Raw genomic sequence first — 18,036 nt, 5'->3', positions numbered from 1 at the left:
TTTATATTCCTTTGTTTTAAGATTACTTTTCACTTTATTTAGTTATTCCAGCATTTGAGTTAATTATTTACTTTTATAATTTAATTTATGAATTCTTCCATGTCACAGATTATTGTTTGAATTAATGATAATTGAGGTATTTTCAGTTTATGATTGCTTGATTTTATTTACGTTACCATTGCTTCCAATCTGAAGATATTTTATTCCAGCAATTTACTTTTTCCCCTTTTGGTCTTGGTTAAGAAATCAGTAACTCAACAGTTATCTAACTAAGCGTAATTGATAATCGTCTTGTTAATTGAACTGAACTTCAATTATCCCAACTTTTTCTTAGGAAATAAATAGGATTCGAAGGTCAAACTAATTAGTCCCTTGACTTACCTTTGCTTCAAGGGTTAACAAAGTGGAATTAGGATACAACTTTCATTATTGTTGAGAGGGATAACTAAGTTGGACTTCTAATTTCTCTCATTTTGCCAAAAGTTGCTTTACAGTATTTATTTATTTTAATTGCCATTTAATTTATTTGCCATATTTATTCTTTACTCTCAAAACCCTAATTTTACCTTTTTCATAACCAATAATAAGAACATACCTCCCTATAATTCCTTGAGAAGACGACCCGAGGTTTAAATACTCGGTTAACAATTTATTTAGGGGTTTGTTACTTGTGACAACCAAAACGTTTGTACGAAGGGATTTCTGTCAGTTTAGAGACTATATCTACAACGCGACTGTTTTTATGAAATTCTTTACTGGCAAAAATCTCGACGTCACGCGTACGCGTCAGTAATGCACACGCATCGCCATGGAAAGCTCTAAATCACGAGCACGCGTCAGTCACACGTACGCGTCGCTCCTCGCTGATATCTCCTTTAATTCTTGAGCTGCAGAAACTCCATCAAATCCAGCTGAATGCTACCTAAAATATACAAAATTTCACAAGACTCAAAGTAGCATCAATATTGGATAAAAGATAATTAATTCTTTATTAAACTCAACAAATTAGATGCAAATTCACTAGGAAGAGATAGGAAAGATGCTCACGCATCACAACACCAAACTTTGAATTATTGCTTGTCCTCAAGTAATCAAAATTAATATAGGCTTGGGATGTGAATTCGCAAGAGAATGAGAGTTCGATTAAGCCCATGTCTCTTCTTATAGTGGGGTTTACAACTGCAATCCTGAATAGTTTTGGCATCTCACTCTCCTTTGAATCAAAAGAATGTTACTATCATATGGAATTAGAATCCGGATAATATTATGAATTCTCTGATCTTTTGTAACTTAATTTAATCCTTGAACACATCAATTTTTTCTGGTGCTTTGCACCTTGAGCCTAGCCATGACTTTAAATGTTTTGTCTCAAGTTTTACTTGACACAGAAACATCACAAGCACTTAACTGGGGAACACTCCTTAAGTTCTAAATATTTTTATTTTTTATTTTTTATTTTTTATTTTTTATTTTTTATTTATTTTTTTATCCCCAGACAGTGGTGCTCAAAGCCTTTGGTGTACTCTGCAATTGATCTCGACTCTAAATGTTTTGTCTCAAGGATTACTTGACACAAGAACACCACAAGCATGTGACTAGGGAAACAACTATTTGAGCTTTTAATCATGTCTGACCTCCTTAGTCATTGATGCTCAGAGCCTTGGACCTTGCTTTTATTTTTCTTTTGTTTCAAGGATTAAACTTTCATTAATTTCAGAGAATTCGTAATAATTCTCTAAATTCTTGTTCCTAATACATCAATATTCTTTGATTCAAATTTAAATATGCATTGTTCATGTCATGCATTCAGAATTACAATTAATACCACCACATTTAAGTAAATAAGACCACTCTTAAAATTAACTCAATTTCTCATATAATACATCACTTCTGTATATTTTTATTTGAATTCAGGCTTAGTGAGTAATACATGAGACATCTTCTCAGAATTAAAGCAATTAAGAGAAAACTAAACTAGTCCTAGAATTCTAACTAAAAAAGGATCATGCAACAAACAAAGTAAAATAGTAGAAAACCAAAACACAACATAGAAAAAGAGGGGAGGAATAAAAATTGAAAGGAACTCAACCACCTTAGTTATCCTAGTGGTCGCTTTATTCTTTAGGTTGTCCTCCTCAGTGAAGATGATTCGCCTCCTTTTTGGTGCCATAGGAATAAACAGAAATAGAAAACTCTTAAGTGAAGCGTCAACACCAAACTTAAAGGTTTGCTTGTCCTCAAGAAAAAAAGAACTGAAAATAGAAAGAGACAAATATTATGATGAAAGAAAAAGAAAAGGATAAAAGAACAAGAGAAAATTAAGATTGGGAGAGGGGGAAAGAAAATCTAAAATTGGGCGGCGAACTGGTGTAGTTATGCGGCGCAAGCGACGCATACGCGTGCAACACACGTACGCGTGGGTTGCGGGTTTTTCTTAATGACGCATGAGCGTCAGGCATGCGTTTGCGTGCCATCGGTTTTGTGCGATTCGCACGAAGCCAGCCGTGCACTCACACAACTCTCTGTTCGGTGGCTTGGGAATCAATATTTCTTATGATGCGTGCGCGTCATGCACGTGCACACGTGGATGGTCATTTGTGCAACGGACGCGCACGCGTCAGGAACGCGTACGCGTGATCAAGTTTTGTGCTTCTAGCACTCTTCCATCCCCAAGCTAGCACAACTCTCTGCCAAAACACTTATTTATGTCGATTTTTAAGGTCACGCGTACGTGTCGATGACGCGCACGCGTGGAAGGCGAAAAGTGCAAATGACACGCACGCGTGGGTTACGCGTATGCGTGATGCGGCCTGTGCTTCCAGCGTTACTCCCGCTCAACTCTCTGTCAATATTTATTTTTCACGCTCATGCATATGACGCGTATGCGTCAGCGACGCTTGCGCGTCATGTGCTCCTTTCTTTTTTTTTCCGGTTCCTGTTTCTAAAATAGCTGCATGATCAGAAAATTAATAAGAACTCAATAAAATCAAATAAGTAAGAAAACTACTACTATGAAAAACAACTAAGAATGAAAAAGAGCGATCATACCACGGTGGGTTGTCTCCCACCAAGCACTTTTAGTTAAAGTCCTTAAGTTGGACATGTGGTGAGTGGTGGACGAAATTGTGATCACTTGTATGTATTTATAAAAGATGTATACTCTGAGGGCATTGTTTATTTTCTTCACAATCTCGTTCAACTAACCAGCAAGTGTACTGGGTCGTCCAAGTAATAACCTTACGTGAGTAAGGGTCGAATCCACAGAGATTGTTGGTATGAAGCAAGCTATGGTCACCTTGTAAATCTCAGTCAGGCAAATTAAACATGATACTTGATTAGATTCAAAATAAATAAAAAGGAATAATAAAAGGGATAGAACACTTATGCAGATTCATTGGTGGGAATTTCAGATAAGCGGATGGAGATGCTGTAGAGCCCAAGGACGCCTGCTCTCCTACTCCTTCTACTCAATCCTTCTTACTCCTTTCCATGGCAAGCTTTGTATAGGGGTTCACCATCAACTGTGGCTACTTTCATTCCTCACGGGGAAATAACCTGTGCGGCTGTCACTCGCACAGCTAACCAGTCTGGAGGCATCACCCATGGCTGATGGCTACATCCCATCCTCGCAGTGAAAACTATGCAACGCACTCTGTCACAGTACGGCTAATCACCGGTTGGTTCCCGCTCCTACTGGAATAGAATCCCTCTTTTGCGTCTGTCACCAACGCCCAGCAGGTTAAAGTTTGAAGCACGTCACGGTCACTCATGATCGGAATCCTACTCGGAACACCACAGACAAGGTTGGACTTTCCGGACTCCCAGGATCCTACTCGGAACACCACAGACAAGGTTGGACTTTCCGGATCCAGATGAATGCCGCCAACTATCTAACTTATACCACGAAGATTCTGTTGGGGAATCTAAGAGATACGCATTCAAGCTCTGTTGCATGTAGAACGGACATGGTTGTCAATCACGCGCATTCATAAGTGAGAATGATAATGAGGGTAATCTGACTCATCACATTCATCATGTTCTTGGGTACGAATGAATATCTTGGAATAAGAATAAAAGAGAATTGAATAAAAGATAATAGAATTGCATTAATACTTGAGGTACAGCAGAGCTCCACACCCTTAATCTATGGTGTGCAGAAACTCCACCGTTGAAAATACATAAGCAAAGAGTCCAGGCATGGCCGAATGGCCAGCCCTCTCTAACGTGATCACAGGATTCAATTTACAATCCAGGATGTCTAATACAATAGATAAATGTCCTATATATACTAGACTAGCTACTAGGGTTTACATGAGTAAGTAATTGATGCATAAATCCACTTCCGGGGCCCACTTGGTGTGTGCTTGGGCTGAGCTTGATGAATTCACGTGCTAAGGCATATCTTGGCGTTGAACTCTGAGTTATGACGTGTTTTGGGCGTTCAACTCCGGATCATGACGTTTTTCTGGCGTCTAACTCCAGACAGCAGCGTGTACTTGGCGTTCAACGCCAAGTTACGTCGTCATTCTTCGAATAAAGTATGGACTATTATATATTGCTGGAAAGCTCTAGATGTCTACTTTCCAACGCCGTTGAGAGCGCGCCAATTGGAGTTCTGTAGCTCCAGAAAATCCATTTCGAGTGTAGGGAGGTCAGATTCCAACAGCATCAGCAGTCCTTTTGTCAGCCTTCTTCAGAGTTTTGCTCAAATCCCTCAATTTCAGTCAGAATTTATCTGAAATCACAGAAAAGCACACAAACTCATAGTAAAGTCCAGAAATGTGAATTTAACATAAAAACTAATGAAAACATCCCTAAAAGTAGCTCAAACTTACTAAAAACTATATGAAAATAATGCCAAAAAGCGTATAAATTATCCGCTCATCACAACACCAAACTTAAATTGTTGCTTGTCCCCAAGCAACTGAAAATCAAATAGGATAAAAAGAAGAGAATATACTATAAAGTCCAAAATATCAATGAATATTAATTTAATTACATGAGCGGGACTTGTAGCTTTTTGCTTCTGAACAGTTTTGGCATCTCACTTTTTCCTTTGAAGTTTAGAGTGATTGGCTTCTCTAGGAACTTAGAATTTCAGATAGTGTTATTGACTTTCCTAGTTAGGCATGTTGATTCTTGAACACAGCTACTTATGAGTCTTGGCCGTGGCCCTAAGCACTTTGTTTTCCAGTATTACCACCGGATACACAAATGCCACAGACACATAACTGGGTGAACCTTTTCAGATTGTGACTCAGCTTTGCTAAAGTCCCCAGTTAGTGGTGTCCAGAGCTCTTAAGCACACTCTTTTGCTTTGGATCACGACTTTAACCACTCAGTCTCAAGCTTTTCACTTGGACCTTCATGACACAAGCACATGGTTAGGGACAGCTTGATTTAGCCGCTTAGGCCTGGATTTTATTTCCTTGGGCCCTCCTATCCATTGATGCTCAAAGCCTTGGATCCTTGCTACCCTTGCCTTTTGGTTTTAAGGGCTATTGGCTTTTTCTGCTTGCTTTTTCTTTCTATTTTATTTTTTTTTTCGCCACTTTTTTTTTTTTCACTGCTTTTTCTTGCTTCAAGAATCAATTCATGAATTTTTCAGTTCATCAATAACATTTCTCTTTGTTCATCATTCTTTCAAGAGCCAACAATTTTAACACTCATAAACAACAAGATCAAAAATATGCACTGTTCATTCATTCATTCAGAAAACAAAAATTATTGCCACCACATCAATATAATTAGATTAAATTCACTAATAATTTCGAAAATTATGTACTTCTTGTTCTTTTGAATTAAAACATTTTTCTTTTAAGAGAGGTGAAAGACTAATGGATTTTATTCATAGCTTTAAGGCATGGTTTACACACTAATGATCATGAAGTAGAAACACAAAAACATAGATAAACATAACACTTAAAAAAACCGAAAACAGAAAGAAAATAAAGAACAAGGAATGAATCCACCTCTAGTGGCGTCTTCTTCTTGAAGGACCAATGATGTTCTTCAACTCTTCTATGTCCCTTCCTTGCCTTTGTTGCTCCTCTCTCATAGCTCTTTGATCTTCTCTTATTTCTTGGAGAGTGAGGGCGTGTTCATGGTGTTCCACCCTTAGTTGTTCCACGTTTTGGCTCAAGTCTTCTAAGGAGGTACTGAGTTGCTCCCAATAGTTGTTGGGAGGAAAGTGCATTCCATGAGGCATTTGTTGATGAACTTCCTCATGTTCTCCTTGGGGGCCGTGAGGAACTTCCCTTGTTTGCTCCATCCTTTTCTTGGTGATGGGCTTGTCTTCTTCAATGGAGACATCTCCATCTATGATAACTCCAGCTGAGTAGCATAAATGGCATATGAGGTGGGGGAAGGCTAGCCGTGCCATGTATGAAGGCTTGTCAGCTATTTTGTAGAGTTCATTGGCTATGACTTCATGAACCTCTACTTCCTCTCCAATCATGATGCTATGAATCATGATTGCCCGATCCACAGTAACTTCAGATCGGTTGCTTGTAGGGATGATGGATCTTTGGATGAACTCCAGCCATCCTCTAGCTACAGGCTTGAGGTCCAGTCTTCTTAGTTGGACTGGTTTGCCTTTGGAGTCTACTCTCCATTGGGCGCCTTCCACACAAATGTCCATTAGGACTTGGTCCAACCTTTGATTGAAGTTGACCCTCCTTGTGTAGGGGCGTTCATCACCTTGCATCATGGGTAGATGAAACGCCAACCTCACATTTTCCGGACTGAAATCTAAGTATTTCCCCCGAACCATTGTGAGATAGTTCTTTGGATTCGGGTTCATACTTTGATCATGGTTCCTAGTGATCCATGCATTAGCATAGAACTCTTGAACCATCAATAATCCGACTTGTTGCATGGGGTTGGTTATGACTTCCCACCCTCTTCTTTGCCACAACATCATAGAAGTGGTCTTGGTGGCTCTTGGAGATGAATCTCTCCTTTTCCCATGATTCGGAAGTGGAAGCTTTTGCCTTCCCTTTTCCTTTTCTTGAGGAAACTCCGGTCTTGGGTGCCATTGATGGTGAATGAAAAATAAAAAGCTAGGCTTTTTACCACACCAAACTTAAAATTTGCTTGTCCTCGAGCAAGAAGAAAAGAAGAGTAGAAGAAGAAGAAGAAGAAAATGTGAGTAGAGAGGGAGAAGGGGGGTTCGGCTATGTAGAGAAGAAGGGGTTATGTTGTGGGAAAATGAAGAAGAAAAGAGAGGTATTTATAGGGTGGGGGGGAGGGTTAGGTTTCGGCCATTTTGGGTGGGAATGGGTGGGAAATTGAATTTGAATGTAATGGGGGTAGGTGGGGTTTATGGGGAAGAGGAGGTTGATGTGAGTGGTGCATGGGGTAATTGGGAATGAGATATTGATGTGATTGGTGAAGGTTTTTGGGAAGGGTGACATTGAGAATGAGATTTGGATTAGGAGAGTGTGAATAGGATTAAAAGAAAAGGTAGGTGGGGATCTTGTGGGGTCCACAGGTCCTGAGGTGGGGATCCTGTGGGGTCCACAGGTCCTGAGGTGAAAAGAAATACCATTCCTTCACCCTATAGGCGTGTAAATTGCCTTCATGCACCATCCTGGCATTCAAACGCCCATTGGTGCATGTTCTGGGCGTTAAACGCCCATGTGATGCTTGATTCTGGCGTTGAACGCCAGTTTCAAGCTTGTTTCTGGCGTTCAGCGCCAGATTGTCCTCTGCGTGCGCATCCTGGTGTTAAACGCCAGGATGTTGCTTGTTTTGGGCGTTCAGCGCCAGGAAGATGCTCTGTTCTGGCGTTGAACGCCCGCCAGATGCATCTTCTGGGCGCTGAACGCCGGCCCGTGCGTCCTCCAGGGTGAAAATTTTTTTTCTTCTGTTTTTGACTCTGTTTTTAATTTTTTTGATTTTTTCGTGACTCCTCATGATCATGTACCTAATTAAACACAAAAATAACAAAGAAACAAAATAAAATAAAATTAGATAAATAAAATTGGGTTGCCTCCCAACAAGCGCTTCTTTAATGTCAATAGCTTGACAGTGGCTCTCATGGAGCCACAGAGCAATCAAGTCAATGTTGTCTAGTCCCAACACCAAACTTAGAGTTTGGATATGGGGCTTGAACACCAAACTTAGAGTTTGGTTGTGGCTTCACAACACCAAACTTAGAGTTTGACTGTGTGGGCTCTTCTTGACCTTGAACTGAGAGAAGCTCTTCATGCTTACTCTCTTTTGTCACAGAGGGATTGCCATGTGCTTGAAACACAAGGTATTCTCCATTTAATTGAAGGACTAACTCTCCTCTGTTGACATCTATCACAGCTTCTGCTGTGGCTAGGAAAGGTCTTCCTAGGATGATGCATTCATCATCTTCCTTCTTAGTATCTAGGATTAGGAAATCAGCAGGGATGTAAAAGTTTTCAACTTTTACTAGCACGTCCTCTACTATTCCATGAGCTTCTCTCATGGATTTATCTGCCAATTGTAATGAGAACAAGGCAGGTTGTACCTCAATGATTCCCAGCTTCTCCATTACAGAGAGTGGCATCAAATTTATTCCTGACCCAAGATCACATAGAGCTTTTTCAAAGCTCATGGTGCCAATGGTGCAAGGTATTAAGAACTTGCCAGGATCTTGTTTCTTTTGAGGTAGAGTTTCCTGAATCCAAGTTTCTAATTCATTAATGAGCAAGGGAGGTTTACTTTCCAAAGTCTCATTACCAAACAGCTTGGCATTCAGTTTCATGATAGCTCCTAGATATTGAGCAACTTGCTCACTAGTCACATCTTCATCCTCTTCAGAGGATGAATAATTGTCAGAGCTCATGAATGGCAGAAGGAGATTGAATGGAATCTCTATGGTCTCTGCATGAGCCTCAGATTCCTCAGGATCCTTATTAGGAAGCTCCTTCTTGCTTGGAGGACGTCCCAGGAGGTCTTCCTCACTGGGATTTTCGTCCTCCTCCTCCTTTGTGCATTCGGCCATGTTGACTAAGTCAATGGCTTTGCACTCTCCTTTTGGATTCTCTTCTGTATTGCTTGGGAGAGTACTGGGAGGAGTTTCAATAACTTTCTTACTCAGCTGGCCTACTTGTGCCTCCAAATTTCTAATGGAGGATCTTGTTTCATTCATGAAACTGAAGGTGGCCTTTGACAGATCAGAGACTATATTAGCTAAATTAGAATTATTTTGTTCAGAATTCTCTGTCTGTTGCTGAGAAGATGATGGATATGGCTTACTATTATTCAGCCTATTGCGTCCACCATTGTTAAAACCTTGTTGAGGTTTTTGTTGATCCTTCCATGAGAAATTTGGATGATTTCTCCATGATGAGTTATAGGTGTTTCCATAAGGTTCACCCAAATAATCAACCTCTGCCATGGCAGGGTTCTCAGGATCATAAGCTTCTTCAGAAGCTACCTCTCTAGTACTGTTGGATGCATATTGCAATCCATTCAGATTTTGAGAGATCATGTTGACCTGTTGAGTCAACACTTTGTTCTGAGCCAGTATGGCATTCAGAGCATCAATTTCAAGAACTCCCTTCTTCTGAGGGACCCCATTATTCACGGAATTCCTCTCAGAGGTATACATGAACTGGTTGTTAGCAACCATGTCAATGAGTTCTTGAGCCTCTTCAGGCGTTTTCTTCAGGTGAATAGATCCACCTGCAGAATGGTCCAGTGACATTTTCGAAAATTCAGAGAGACCATAATAGAATATATCTAGTAGGGTCCATTCAGAAAACATGTCAGATGGACATCTCTTGGTCAGCTGCTTGTATCTTTCCCAAGCTTCATAGAGGGATTCACCATCTTTTTGTTTGAAGGTTTGAACATCCACTCTTAGCTTGCTCAGCTTTTGAGGAGGAAAGAATTTATCCAAGAAGGTAGTGACCAGCTTATCCCAGGAGTCCAGGCTATCCTTAGGTTGTGAATCCAACCATATTCTAGCTCTGTCTCTTACAGCAAAAGGGAAAAGCATGAGTCTGTAGACTTCAGGATTAACTCCATTCGTCTTTACAGTATCACAGACTTGCAAGAACTCAGTTAAAAACTGATAAGGATCTTCAGATGGAAGTCCATAAAACTTGCAGTTTTGTTGCATTAATGCAACTAGTTGAGGCTTAAGCTCAAAGTTATTGGCTCCAATGGCAGGAATGGAGATGCTTCTTCCATCAAACTTGGATGTTGGCTTTGTGAAATCACCAAGCATTCTCCTTGCATTATTACTATTATTTTCGGCCATCTCCTTCTCTTGTTCGAAAATTTCTGAAAGGTTATTTCTGGATTGTTGTAATTTAGCTTCTCTTAATTTTCTCTTCAGAGTCCTTTCAGGTTCTGGATCAACTTCAACAAGAGTGCCCTTTTCCTTGTTCCTGCTCATAAGAAAGAGAAGAAAACAAGAAAAGAAAGAGGAATACTCTATGTCACAGTATAGAGATTCCTTTATGTTAGTAGAAGAAGAAAGGGGTAGAGTGGAAAAGAAACACAACTGTGAGGATGGCAGAGATGTGAGATGAGATGTTAGGATGTGAATGAAGAGAGGTGAAGAGAAGTGTTAGTAATTAAATAATTAAATAAAAGAAGAAAAGAGAAAGGAATTTTCGAAAATAATTTTGAAAAAATGGTTAGTGATTTTCGAAAATTAAAGATGAGATGAGATTAAAATTAGAATTTAAAACAATTAAAAAGAATTTTTGAAAAAGAGGGGGAGAATTTTCGAAAATTTAGAGAGGGAAAAGTAGTTAGGTGGTTTTGAAAAAGATAAGAAACAAACAAGGAGTTAGTTAGTTGATTGAAAAAGATTTGAAATCAAATTTTGAAAAAGATAAGAAGATAGGAAGTTAGATAAGATATTTTGAAATCAAATTTTGAAAAAGATAAAATTTTTGAAAAAGATAAGATAAAAGATAAAAAGATATATTTGAAAAAGATATTTGAAAAAAAATTTAATTTTAAAAATTACTTAACTAACAAGAAACTACAAGATAAGATTCTAGAATTTAAAGATTGAACCTTTCTTAACAAGAAAGTAACAAACTTCAAATTTTTTGAACCAATCACATTAATTGTTAGCTAATTTTCGAAAATTTGATAAAACGATAAGAAAAAGATTTTGAAAATATTTTGAAAAATATTTTTGAAATTTTCGAAAATGCTAAAAAAATGAAAAAGATATGATTTTTGAAAAAGATTTTGAAAAGATAAGATTTTTAAAATTGAAATTTTGACTTGACTTGTAAGAAACAACTAATTTTTAAAAATTTTTGACCAAGTCAACCCAAAATTTCGAAATTTTAGAGGAAAATAAGGAAAAGACATTTTTGATTTTTAAATATTGAATGAAAAACACAAAAATGACCCAAAACATGAAAATTTTGGATCAAGACACAAGATGCATGCAAGAATGCTATGAATGTCAAGATGAACACCAAGAACACTATGAAGATCATGATGAACATCAAGAACATAATTTTGAAAAATTTTTGATGCAAAGAAAACATGCAAGACACCAAACTTAGAAATCTTTAATGCATGAAAATTATGAATGCAAAAATGCACATGAAAAACAACAAAAGACACAAAACATGAAATCATCAAGATCAAACAAGAGGACTTGTCAAGAACAACTTGAAGATCATGAAGAACACTATGAATGCATGAATTTTCGAAAAATGCAAGAAAAAATTTTAAAAGCATGCAATTTGACACCAAACTTTAAAAATTAACACAAGACTCAAACAAGAAACACAAAATATTTTTGATTTTTATGATTTTCTAATAACTTTTTTTGTATTTTTATTAATTTTTTTCGAAAAACATTTTTGGAAAACGAAAAAATAAAAAGAAAAATTTTTGAAAAAGTTTTTGAAAAGAAAATTACCTAATCTGAGCAACAAGATGAACCGTCAGTTGTCCATACTCGAACAATCCCCGGCAACGGCGCCAAAAACTTGGTGGACGAAATTGTGATCACTTGTATGTATTTATAAAAGATGTATACTCTGAGGGCATTGTTTATTTTCTTCACAATCTCGTTCAACTAACCAGCAAGTGTACTGGGTCGTCCAAGTAATAACCTTACGTGAGTAAGGGTCGAATCCACAGAGATTGTTGGTATGAAGCAAGCTATGGTCACCTTGTAAATCTCAGTCAGGCAAATTAAACATGATACTTGATTAGATTCAAAATAAATAAAAAGGAATAATAAAAGGGATAGAACACTTATGCAGATTCATTGGTGGGAATTTCAGATAAGCGGATGGAGATGCTGTAGAGCCCAAGGACGCCTGCTCTCCTACTCCTTCTACTCAATCCTTCTTACTCCTTTCCATGGCAAGCTTTGTATAGGGGTTCACCATCAACTGTGGCTACTTTCATTCCTCACGGGGAAATAACCTGTGCGGCTGTCACTCGCACAGCTAACCAGTCTGGAGGCATCACCCATGGCTGATGGCTACATCCCATCCTCGCAGTGAAAACTATGCAACGCACTCTGTCACAGTACGGCTAATCACCGGTTGGTTCCCGCTCCTACTGGAATAGAATCCCTCTTTTGCGTCTGTCACCAACGCCCAGCAGGTTAAAGTTTGAAGCACGTCACGGTCACTCATGATCGGAATCCTACTCGGAACACCACAGACAAGGTTGGACTTTCCGGACTCCCAGGATCCTACTCGGAACACCACAGACAAGGTTGGACTTTCCGGATCCAGATGAATGCCGCCAACTATCTAACATATACCACGAAGATTCTGTTGGGGAATCTAAGAGATACGCATTCAAGCTCTGTTGCATGTAGAACGGACATGGTTGTCAATCACGCGCATTCATAAGTGAGAATGATAATGAGGGTAATCTGACTCATCACATTCATCATGTTCTTGGGTACGAATGAATATCTTGGAATAAGAATAAAAGAGAATTGAATAAAAGATAATAGAATTGCATTAATACTTGAGGTACAGCAGAGCTCCACACCCTTAATCTATGGTGTGCAGAAACTCCACCGTTGAAAATACATAAGCAAAGAGTCCAGGCATGGCCGAATGGCCAGCCCTCTCTAACGTGATCACAGGATTCAATTTACAATCCAGGATGTCTAATACAATAGATAAATGTCCTATATATACTAGACTAGCTACTAGGGTTTACATGAGTAAGTAATTGATGCATAAATCCACTTCCGGGGCCCACTTGGTGTGTGCTTGGGCTGAGCTTGATGAATTCACGTGCTAAGGCATATCTTGGCGTTGAACTCTGAGTTATGACGTGTTTTGGGCGTTCAACTCCGGATCATGACGTTTTTCTGGCGTCTAACTCCAGACAGCAGCGTGTACTTGGCGTTCAACGCCAAGTTACGTCGTCATTCTTCGAATAAAGTATGGACTATTATATATTGCTGGAAAGCTCTGGATGTCTACTTTCCAACGCCGTTGAGAGCGCGCCAATTGGAGTTCTGTAGCTCCAGAAAATCCATTTCGAGTGCAGGGAGGTCAGATTCCAACAGCATCAGCAGTCCTTTTGTCAGCCTTCTTCAGAGTTTTGCTCAAATCCCTCAATTTCAGTCAGAATTTACCTGAAATCACAGAAAAGCACACAAACTCATAGTAAAGTCCAGAAATGTGAATTTAACATAAAAACTAATGAAAACATCCCTAAAAGTAGCTCAAACTTACTAAAAACTATATGAAAACAATGCCAAAAAGCGTATAAATTATCCGCTCATCAGTGAGCTCCTTGTAATGGTGGCTTGTGCTTGTACTGATCCAGGAATCTCTACCAATGTTTGTAATTCCAATGGCCACCAGGATTCCAAGCTAGGCGCATAACGCCTTCGAGCAAGTGATGCCAGGGCATTTTGGCCAGTTTCACTGACCTTTTCTTTACTGTTTTTAGGTAATTTCATGCATTTTCTTAGGAAATAAGTTAGTTTTGAGCAAATATTCACTCAGACCTTGATTCAAGCATACATTGTGCATTTTATATTATTTCATGAGGATTTTGCATGATTTTAATGAGAAAATTGTATATTGCATTACCCATGACGTGGACTAGAACTTTGATACACTCTATTGCTTGATTTCAGGACCAAAGGAAGTAAGGAATGGGAGGTAACTTGCAAAGTTAAGGAGAAACGTGATTGCCAAAAACACTCTCAAAAGCCATCAATGCCCACGTTAAAGAGTCACGTTAACTAAGTTAACGTGAACTCTAACGTGGAGAAGAGAAGTTGAGCCAACGTTAGTGACACTTAACATTGTCACTAACGTTGGCAATTGCTCACAAATGGCCACGTTAGAAGCCACGTTAACCTAGTTAACGTGGCCTCTAACGTTAAAGGGGGAAGAGAAGCCAACGTTAGTGACACTCAACATTGTCACTAACATTGGCCTAAGGTGCAAAGAGCCACGTTAACTCCCACGTTAGCTTGGTTAACGTGGGAGCTAATGTAAGAGATGGAGAGTTGTCGACAACGTTAGTGACACTCAACATTGTCACTAACGTTGGAGTAACCACACAACCCCCAAGAGCCACGTTAACCTCCACGTTAACTTGGTTAACGTGGAAGCTAACGTTGAGGAATGAAGAATGAGCCAACATTAGTGACACTCAACATTGTCACTAACGTTGGGATGGCTAAGAATGGCCACGTTAGAAGCCACGTTAATCCAGTTAATGTAGACTCTAACGTGAGACCTAGGGGCACACTTGAACGTTAGTGACAATGTTGAGTGTCACTAACGTTCTCGAAGGTTGGCAAAAGCCACGTTAGAAGCCACGTTAACCTAGTTAACGTGAGCTTTAACATGAAGCAAGAAGGGGCACACTTGAACGTTTGTGACAATGTTGAGTGTCACTAACGTTCTCGAAGGCTAGCAAGGCAAAGTTAAAAGCCACGTTAACCCAGTTAACGTGGGCTTTAACGTGAGGCAAAGGGGTGCATGGCAACGTTAGTGACAATGTTAAGTGTCACTAACGTTCTCGAACTTGTATTTTTACTAAATGTTTAACACGCCTAACGTCTTGAGCTAAAGTCTCTGCCCACTTCACACTTTCTCTCTGCAAGTAAGCCAAGCCCAATTGAAGAAAGGAACTGCTTCAAGCTCAAAGATCCAGAGGCCCAAGACTTGAAGAGCTAACTAGAAGCTAAGAAGAGTAGTATATATAGGAGTAGTTTTGAAATAGAGTGGAGCTTTTGGGGAGGAGTTAGGAAAGAGAACTACTCTTTGTATTTACTTTCTTTGTACTTCTAGCTTTATTATGTATTCTCCATCTTTGATTTTGATTTCTAGAGCTATGAACAACTAAACCCCTTTCATTGGGTTAGGGAGCTCTGTTGTAATTTGATGGATCAATACTAATTTTCTTATTCTTCTTCTATCTTTCCTTTTGATTTTACTTGAAAGCTTTCGATCTTCATCCAATTGGATAGTTATCTTGGAAAAGAAGCTATTCAAACATGGATCTCTTTGGATCCTTGAAAGAGGAATGAAGAGATTAGCTAGAAATGCTTTCTCATGCTGGACCAAATTGAGTGTGGATGGGTATGTGGCTATAACCCTCTAAGCATTTGATTTGGGAAGTGCATGTGGTATAATCAGTGACCACACTTCATCTCTTCTCATGAGCAATTGACCAAGGAATTGGCTATTGATCAAGATTTGAGAGATTGAATTGCAAGAAATTGTGATTCAATCACTTAAGATTGCCAAGGAGATCAATGAGTGCATTGATTGAGGAAGAGATGAAAATGAAATTGATCCGGAGAATGCAACATCTCCTAAGCCCAATGAACTCCCCATTTCTGATCTTACCCATTCTCTTTATTTTCTGCAATTTACTTTTATGAGCAATTCCCCCATTCCCATATACAATTCTGCTATTTACTTTCAGTCATTTACTTTCTCGCCATTTTAATTTCTGCAATTATCAACTCTATTCATGGATTCACTCAACTAGATAATTCCTCTAATTAAAGTTGCTTGATCAATCAATCCCTGTGGGATTCGACCTCACTCTATTGTGAGTTTTTACTTGACGACAAATTCGGTACACTTGCCGAATGGGAATTTGTTGAGAGACAAGTTTTACCCCGATCAAGTTTATGGCGCCGTTGTCGGGGATTGATTGTGCATCGACAATGATTACATTAGAGGATCACTAGATTGAGCATTTGTATTTTGTTTTGATTTAATTTTCTGTTTGTTTAATTTGCTTTCCGTCGTAGTTTAATTCTTCCCCTCCCCTGTTTCTTAGTTTTTCTTTGCTATTTACAATTCAGTTCACTAACCCTACTAACTGTTTGATATATTGCATCACTAACACTAACAAGTAATTCTAATAAGATACTTTCTGCATTGCTTTTCTTTGCTTGTACTCTGTGGGTTTGTATGACAGGGAGAAGAAGCGGAGCTTCAACTTCCTTTGATTCTGAACCTGAGAGAACCTTCTTAAGATTAAGAAGGGAGGCAAAAGTAAAATGTGTGGTTGGTGCTGAAGAAGAAAAGGAACACTTTGAAGAATAATTTGAAACAACCATGGAGGACCACCATAAGGAAGAGGTTCACAACCATGGTGGAAGAGGTAGAGCAAATCCTGGTGGGGAAGATAGAAGAGTCTTGGGCTCTTACATCAACCCAAACCCAGGGAATTGCGGAAGTAGCATCCAAAAACCAACCATCCATGCCAACAACTTTGAACTAAAGCCACAGCTCATCACCCTCGTTCAGAACAATTGCTCGTTCGGAGGAGGTGTTCAAGAAGACCCCAACCAACACTTAAACACATTCCTGAGAATTTGTGACACAGTGAAGTCCAATGGCGTTCAACCAGACGCCTATAGACTGTTGTTGTTCCCATTCTCTCTCAGAGACAAGGCAGCCAAGTGGTTGGAGTCTTTTCCAAAGGAGAGCTTGACAACTTGGGATGATGTTATGAACAAATTCTTGGCAAGATTTTACCCCTCTCAACGAGTCAATCGGCTGAGAGCTGAGGTCCAAACTTTCAGGCAACAAGATGGTGAGACTCTATATGAAGCATGGGAGAGGTTTAAAGACCTAACAAGGAGATGTCCATCTGATATGTTCAATGAATGGGTGCAGCTGCACATCTTCTATGAAGGATTGTCATATGAATCTAAGAAGGCCATAGACCATTCATCTGGAGGTTCTTTGAACAAGAAGAAGACCATTGAGGAAGCCATAGATGTCATTGAAACTGTAGCTGAGAATGACTACTTCTATGCTTCCGAAAGAGGGAACACTAGAGGAGTAATGGAGCTGAACAATGTAGATGCTCTGCTTGCTCAAAATAAGCTCATCACCAAGCAGCTAGCTGACCTCACCAAGAAGATGGAGAGAAGTCACGTAGCAGCGATCACCACTTCAACTCAAGAGGAAGCAAGTGAAGAGGAAGAAGGCACTCAGGAGCAAGCCAACTACATTGGGAATTCACCTAGACACAACCATGATCCATACTCCAAGACCTACAATCCTGGATGGAGGAATCACCCAAACTTTGGGTAGGGTAATCAACAAGACCAAGGCCAAGACCAGAGACGTCACAACCCCAACAACAACACAGCTCCCCAACAATTCACAAAGAGAACATACCAACAAAACCACAGCAATACATCTCACTCTTCTACCTCTAACCCCAACATACCATCAATTGATGACAGAATCTCTAAGATTGAAACCTTACTTGAAAGCATATGCAAAGACATTCAAGACAATAAGGTGTTCAAAGAGGAGGTGAGAGCCAGTATGAAGAATAGGGGGGAAGCAATCAAGAAGCTGGAATTCCAAGTGGGATATTTGTCTGAGAAGATTCCCAGACCCACTGATAGCTTCCCAAGTGACACGGAGAAGAATCCGAGAGGTGAAGGGAAGAATGTAAGATGAGAAGACTGCAATATGATCACTACAAATGACAAGGAGACTGAAGACAAGCCAAGCAAGCTGTCAGAACAACCTGAAAATACCTTAGTAGAGAAGGAGAAGAAAGACCAACAAGAACCAGAAATCTCACAACAGGAGC

Source organism: Arachis hypogaea, chromosome 10, assembly GCF_003086295.3.
Source record: "Arachis hypogaea cultivar Tifrunner chromosome 10, arahy.Tifrunner.gnm2.J5K5, whole genome shotgun sequence".
NCBI lineage: Eukaryota > Viridiplantae > Streptophyta > Magnoliopsida > Fabales > Fabaceae > Arachis > Arachis hypogaea.
Note: the sequence above shows the minus strand (reverse complement) of the source record.